Genomic DNA, 5837 nt, shown 5'->3' on the forward strand with positions numbered 1-5837 from the left:
TACTGTGTCTGCCAGAGCTGACATAGTTTTCCATACTATTTTTGTTTTATTGATTTGCACTCTTATTTATTATGGACACATTTATCCTTTCCATGCAATATTTCATATTGCGATTATGACGAAAACAATAGTTATGAACGAAGCGGAAATAAAGTGGTTAAAATTGGTAGTATCAAAAAATACATGGTACATATGTATTCGGCCGAGCTTCTTCTTAAATTTGTGGTAAAGGCCTCGCATAAACCAAAGGAACGTCCGTAGTGTTACCAGATATATTTACGACCAATGAATCGTTGCCCACATTCCCGAGACATTATTCAAGAATATTGCGGTCTCCTCCAATTTGTCGTATGCGTCTTGATATTGTTACACAAATGGAGAGATCTGCTATTTAACGCCGCCTCCAAAAGGCAAATGGAATTTTTATGAGAAGCTTTTTCAAGGCAGAAATACACTCATGACTTCGCCGTTGCCTGCCGAGGAGCGACCACTGTTGAAAAAAAAATTTTTCTGTTGCTCAGATCGAACCCAGGAGGTGATAGAACCCTGTCCAGCACTTCCTTTGTGAGTGTCCAGCACTCCGAGAAAAACTCCTCAAGTTTTTTGGGGGCCATTTTTTCTAGAGCCTGGATACCTTTGGGAAAACTCCACTGGAGGGACTGCTAGGATTCGCCAGACCATTAAAATGGTTCAAAGACATATAGGGATAGGCAATGGATAGGCCTGTGGAATCCTTCTCAGAGCTGCCCGTTTAACCTAACCTAAGGATCGAATCCAGGTCCTGCAGAGTGGTAGTTAGCACATCGAACTACTCAGTCACAGCGGCCGTCAACAAAATTGCTTTTTTCCGCTACTGCCTTTGCAGCAATTATTTTCGGCACAGTAAAATAATTTCGAGAGAAATTTAAACCTCCCTGAACTTGTGGACATAGCGTTGCGTTAACCTGGTGATCTAGTGAAGGGGTCCGATTTCTCAGCGCTTTCTACAGGATACGCTGAAATTTTTGAATATGGGCCCACATGAGTACTAGGATGGCACTTATAATATCACCAACAAATTTTTTTTTGTCAATGTTATTGTGGCTTGTTAACATTTTATTTTTAATATTTTTATATTGAGCTTTGTACCACGATTGTTTATTAGGAAAAATTGAAAAAGCAACAAAGTCTAAGCGGTAGAAGTTATAGCACTATTTCGGAGATCACCACATCTCCTCATCAGACTTCTTTTTTCTAGACTTCAGCAGGGAAAATGAATTAGCAACAAGAGTTTACGGGATGTACATAGCTCAGTGGTGGCTCAGTGACATCGAATACGCAGGTTCGTTCCCTGCTGAAGTCTAGAAAAAAGAAGTCTGATGAGGAGATGTGGTGATCTCCGAAATAGTGCTATAATTTCTACCGCTTAGACTTTGTTGCTTTTTCAATTTTTGCTAATAAACAATCGTGGTACAAAGCTCAATATAAAAATATTAAATTTTTTTTTGTTCTACGTACAAAATTCCAAATATTAAATAAATTTTTAATGATCTTTTTTAAATCGCGAAAATTCGATTTTTTCGAAATCTGATAAATTTTACATACATATTATTGCAACTTGTTTATATAAATTCATTAACTCGCTAAGTTATGGCTGATCGAAATTAAAATTTTGTAAAATTTTAGCAAATTAGAAAACTTAAATTTTTTAAAAAGCACGTTAAAGCCTTTACTTTCATCTGGAATAAATATATTACGGCATATTTATCAAAAATTTCAGCAGCATATCGTTTGCTTCCCGAAAGTGGATTCTCCTTTTGTCTGGAACCCACGCGACGCAATAAAAACATATTTCAATCTCATCTTTGATTATCTAACAGCCAGAAAAAGTTACTCAAAAGCAGACAAAAGATAGGTAAATAGTTTAAGCAAAAAAACTTCTTCATCTGCATTTCCATTAACAGCGTCGATTTTAAACGGTCTCTCCGCGGTTCGATTGTCATTTTCATGTTTCTCTTCACATTTTTTTAAGTGGTAAATTTAAAAACATATTTACTTTTTTATACGCTTCATCTGGTAGTGCCACCAATGGCCTTATGCGCAATGGCCGCTTAATGCAATAATATTGTTTGGCAATGCAGTGCAAACACTACGCCTTACTCGTACAATCTTATAAACATATCTTTTGGATGCATGCATGCATATGCACACGCACAACCCAAGCAACATACTGCTTCCGTCTCGCTATTTTCCACTTATTGGCTCTGACACAGATTTGCGCTATCCGCCCGTTTCCTGGCTTTAACGCCTCAGCACATTTTTCATTCAAGTATCTATGTATGTATGTATGTGTGTGCATGTACGTACGATATTTCGCGATGCACAGCTGCCACGGAGATATGGCCCCACGAATTTAATTCAATCGATGCGATGCAATATGAGGGTGGTCCTTAGTTTCAACTTTATAACTTTTTTTGCAGTCAATATTGTTTAAAGCGTTATGGCTTTATCCGAAGACTTTACATTTGACTAAAAACAAAAACAATTACATACATATTTCATTTCACTGAATCAAGAGGGTCTACATGATTTAAAACCATAAAATGCACAAGTTTTGACATGTACAAAAATTAATTAATTTTTAGGCAAATAAGGACACTCCTAATAAACATATTGCAAAATTTGCATTTGATTTTATTACGCTTGTTCGCGCTGCAATCAAATTTTCATATGCGAGTGTGCATATAAAAATCATTTTTGGCTGAATCGGATCCAATTCGCAAGGGGAAAATTTCATTTTTAACATCACTAGGAAGTTGGGCATAAAATTGAGAAAACTAAGTTGGGTGTTAAATCGAAGTGCTTAAGGCAATTTGTAGTAAAACACCATATGAAAGAGAGCAGCTTAAATAAATATGGTTCGAAAATAGGTGTTTCTGAAACCAATAAAAAATACTTAGGGAGACTTCACAGCTGATTTCGAGCTAACGTCTGAAAGTACTGATGATTACTGAAACTAAATATTTCTCCAGATGAGTTCAATTTTGTGCGATTAAAAATTTTCATTTCTATCACTCAGTGCAGCAACGAGAAATAGCTAATTTTCAGTAATGAAGCTGCGACTCTAACGAAAGTACATACTTCCGCCTTATCAATAAAGTTTTAAGTCGAGAGAGGATCACATAGGCACATGGTGCAAATCTCGGAGACTAGCCGAGAACTTTTCAAAAACACTACAAGAGAGCCATACGCTGGCTAGTTGATCAGAACTCGGTTTAATATGAATCACTTTAAATCTACCTGTAGGAATGTCATTGTAGTTTCTATTCCGAAGATAGACAAGAGTGGGGGCACTTTTTTGCTGACAAATTTCAGACTACAAGGCTTTCGTTGTTTAGTCTAAGCAATACGGATCATGTTTAACAAAGCTTTTCTGTCAGAAAGTCAGACTCCTATCATTTGGGTCTGCGTACCGGAAATCATTTCTGCACACCTCCATATCGAGAGCTCATTGCGAGCGGCTCTCAAGTGCGATTGCTATTCGACAATCATGTTAAATCACCCTCGCCCTAGACTGACATAGGACTAATCTTGCTACACTTTCAGACAGCTAGGTTGCATTGAGAGCCCTCAGTTTTGGCGTTTTCACATACTCTCTGGGTATTCTTATTTGACTTAGAGAACATCATCGAGTTTTTGGCAATCAAATACCAAATGAACTTATTCGAAACGGCAAAGCACTGTACACCACAAATCCTATACACGAATTCCTGTCTCTGAGAATGGTTAAGGACATGCATGTCTCTCCCATAACTGGAGCTAAGGAAACCTGTTCTAAAACATCCTTAAAAGTTCTTCTAGACTTTCTTCCATCTAAGCGATCGATGGTCGAGTCCAACAACGAAGAACAGTCGGTTTATCTTCTGCGCAAAGTGACGCCAATTGGAAACGCCAAGTGAAGTGAAGTCCTTTACTACCTGGTCTTTTCATCATAAAGTAGTACTTGCTTTTCCTCTACTACCACCAGAGAGATCCTCATCGAATACTTATTCTACATCATACCCAATGCCGAGGGATCAGTTTTACTATAAAGTTTGGGTCCCAGGTTCCGTTACAAATAGATATTGAAAAAAAAATCAAGGTCGCCTATACAATGGCACAATAAGCAGCTGATTTCAGAGAACGTGAAGGAAAGTCCACTTTGTTTCAGACTTGACTTCACTTAATTTTTCCAAGTCTACAACAGGAAAAAAATGATTGTCCATGCTATGCGTGCGACGCAGTCAAGTTCAGATCAGTTCCCGGTCGCACATACTCAAAATATGAAACAATCGGAAAGACACGAATGTAATACTGCGACGAAAAAGCTTCTGAAGAAACCCATTAATCCTTTGATAAATTACATTGGTTTACAGCAAAAATGTTCTATGGATGCCACTTTCCAATTACTATGTGATTTCGAAAATTGAGATATTTTTTTTTTTTTTGTTGTGGATACGTTTTCCAGATATTTGCAATTTAACGGTTTTCAGCTTAAAAAAAGAGTGGTTCCACTTAATCACGTACAGCTGATGAATTAATTGAACAATCGTGATACCGCAAATGAAAGCCAATAAAATTCTCCATAAACCGTATATACATCACTTTTCGATAGGCCTGATAGTTTCTGAGAAATTAAATAACCAAAAAAATAAAAAATAAAAGAGTCGTTATTTTTTTCCTCTGTTAAAGTTGGAATTTTTTTAATTTTTTCATTCAAAAACCAAAAAATCTAGAGTTACTAATTATTACGATTTAAATGGAACCACTCTGTTTTTAAGCTGAATAACGGTAAATTACAAATATCTCGAAAACGTATCCTAGGAAAAAAAAATTAACTCGACTTTCGGAATCATCGAGCAATTCTACATAGGAATTGGATAGTGGCGTCTGGAGAACCCAAAATAAAACTAAAATTTGTGATCCAGTGTTGTTACACCACAGTCGATAGAGAATTTTCACCACCATCTACATACCTTTTTTTCTTATGTACATGTTACATTTTTCGACAAAAAAATATTTTTTGGTCGAAAATGGAGGCACACTTAACTTGGACAATGCATTATCTTCAGTTTTGCACAAAGAATAAGATGTATAAAACAATTTAAGAATGAATTTCAAGTGTGTCAAAAAAAAAATGTAAAATTGAAGGTTTTGTTTCATTTGGTGGCACACTAGTTTTATTAATCTAGATTAGTTCGTTGCGGCAAGAAGAACATTTTCACCATTTAATGTTGAAATTTTGAAGTATCTCAAACTTTTAAAATGAAAAAATCGTTAAATTTCAAAATTTTAAAAATATCTACGATAGATATTCTGCATGCTAGCGCTTATTTAAATTGAAAAAGTTATAAAAAATTAGTTTCGGCATAAAACTAGTAGATCTTGAACTCAAGTTCGTTAAAAGTTTATGACATTCGCAACACATTTCTGACTAACTACTTCTAAACGGGTACAGAAAGCAAAATTGTCTACCTGTTGAATTTTCTAAGTCTACACAAAACCGTATTTGGCAGAAATCCCTATTGGAATTAATAACCCCACCTTTAAGGATTTACATAAAAACAACCTTTAGCTAAAGTAAGTTACCTTGCAAGTAAAATAATTTTCCATTACCGTTACACATGTGAAAGTATTACACTTAAACCTCACAAATGATGCAAAATTGAGTTTCGTGGCTCATATAAGCTTAAATAAATATTATCATAGACAATCAAGAACGAACGGAGAAAACAAGGTAAACGAACAACTCACATACATACATACATATGTAGCACATTTATTAGAAGAAAAATCACACAACAAACAAACCAAAAATT

Source organism: Rhagoletis pomonella, unplaced genomic scaffold (assembly GCF_013731165.1).
Source record: "Rhagoletis pomonella isolate Grant_MI unplaced genomic scaffold, Rhpom_1.0 Rhpom_scaffold_00012, whole genome shotgun sequence".
NCBI lineage: Eukaryota > Metazoa > Arthropoda > Insecta > Diptera > Tephritidae > Rhagoletis > Rhagoletis pomonella.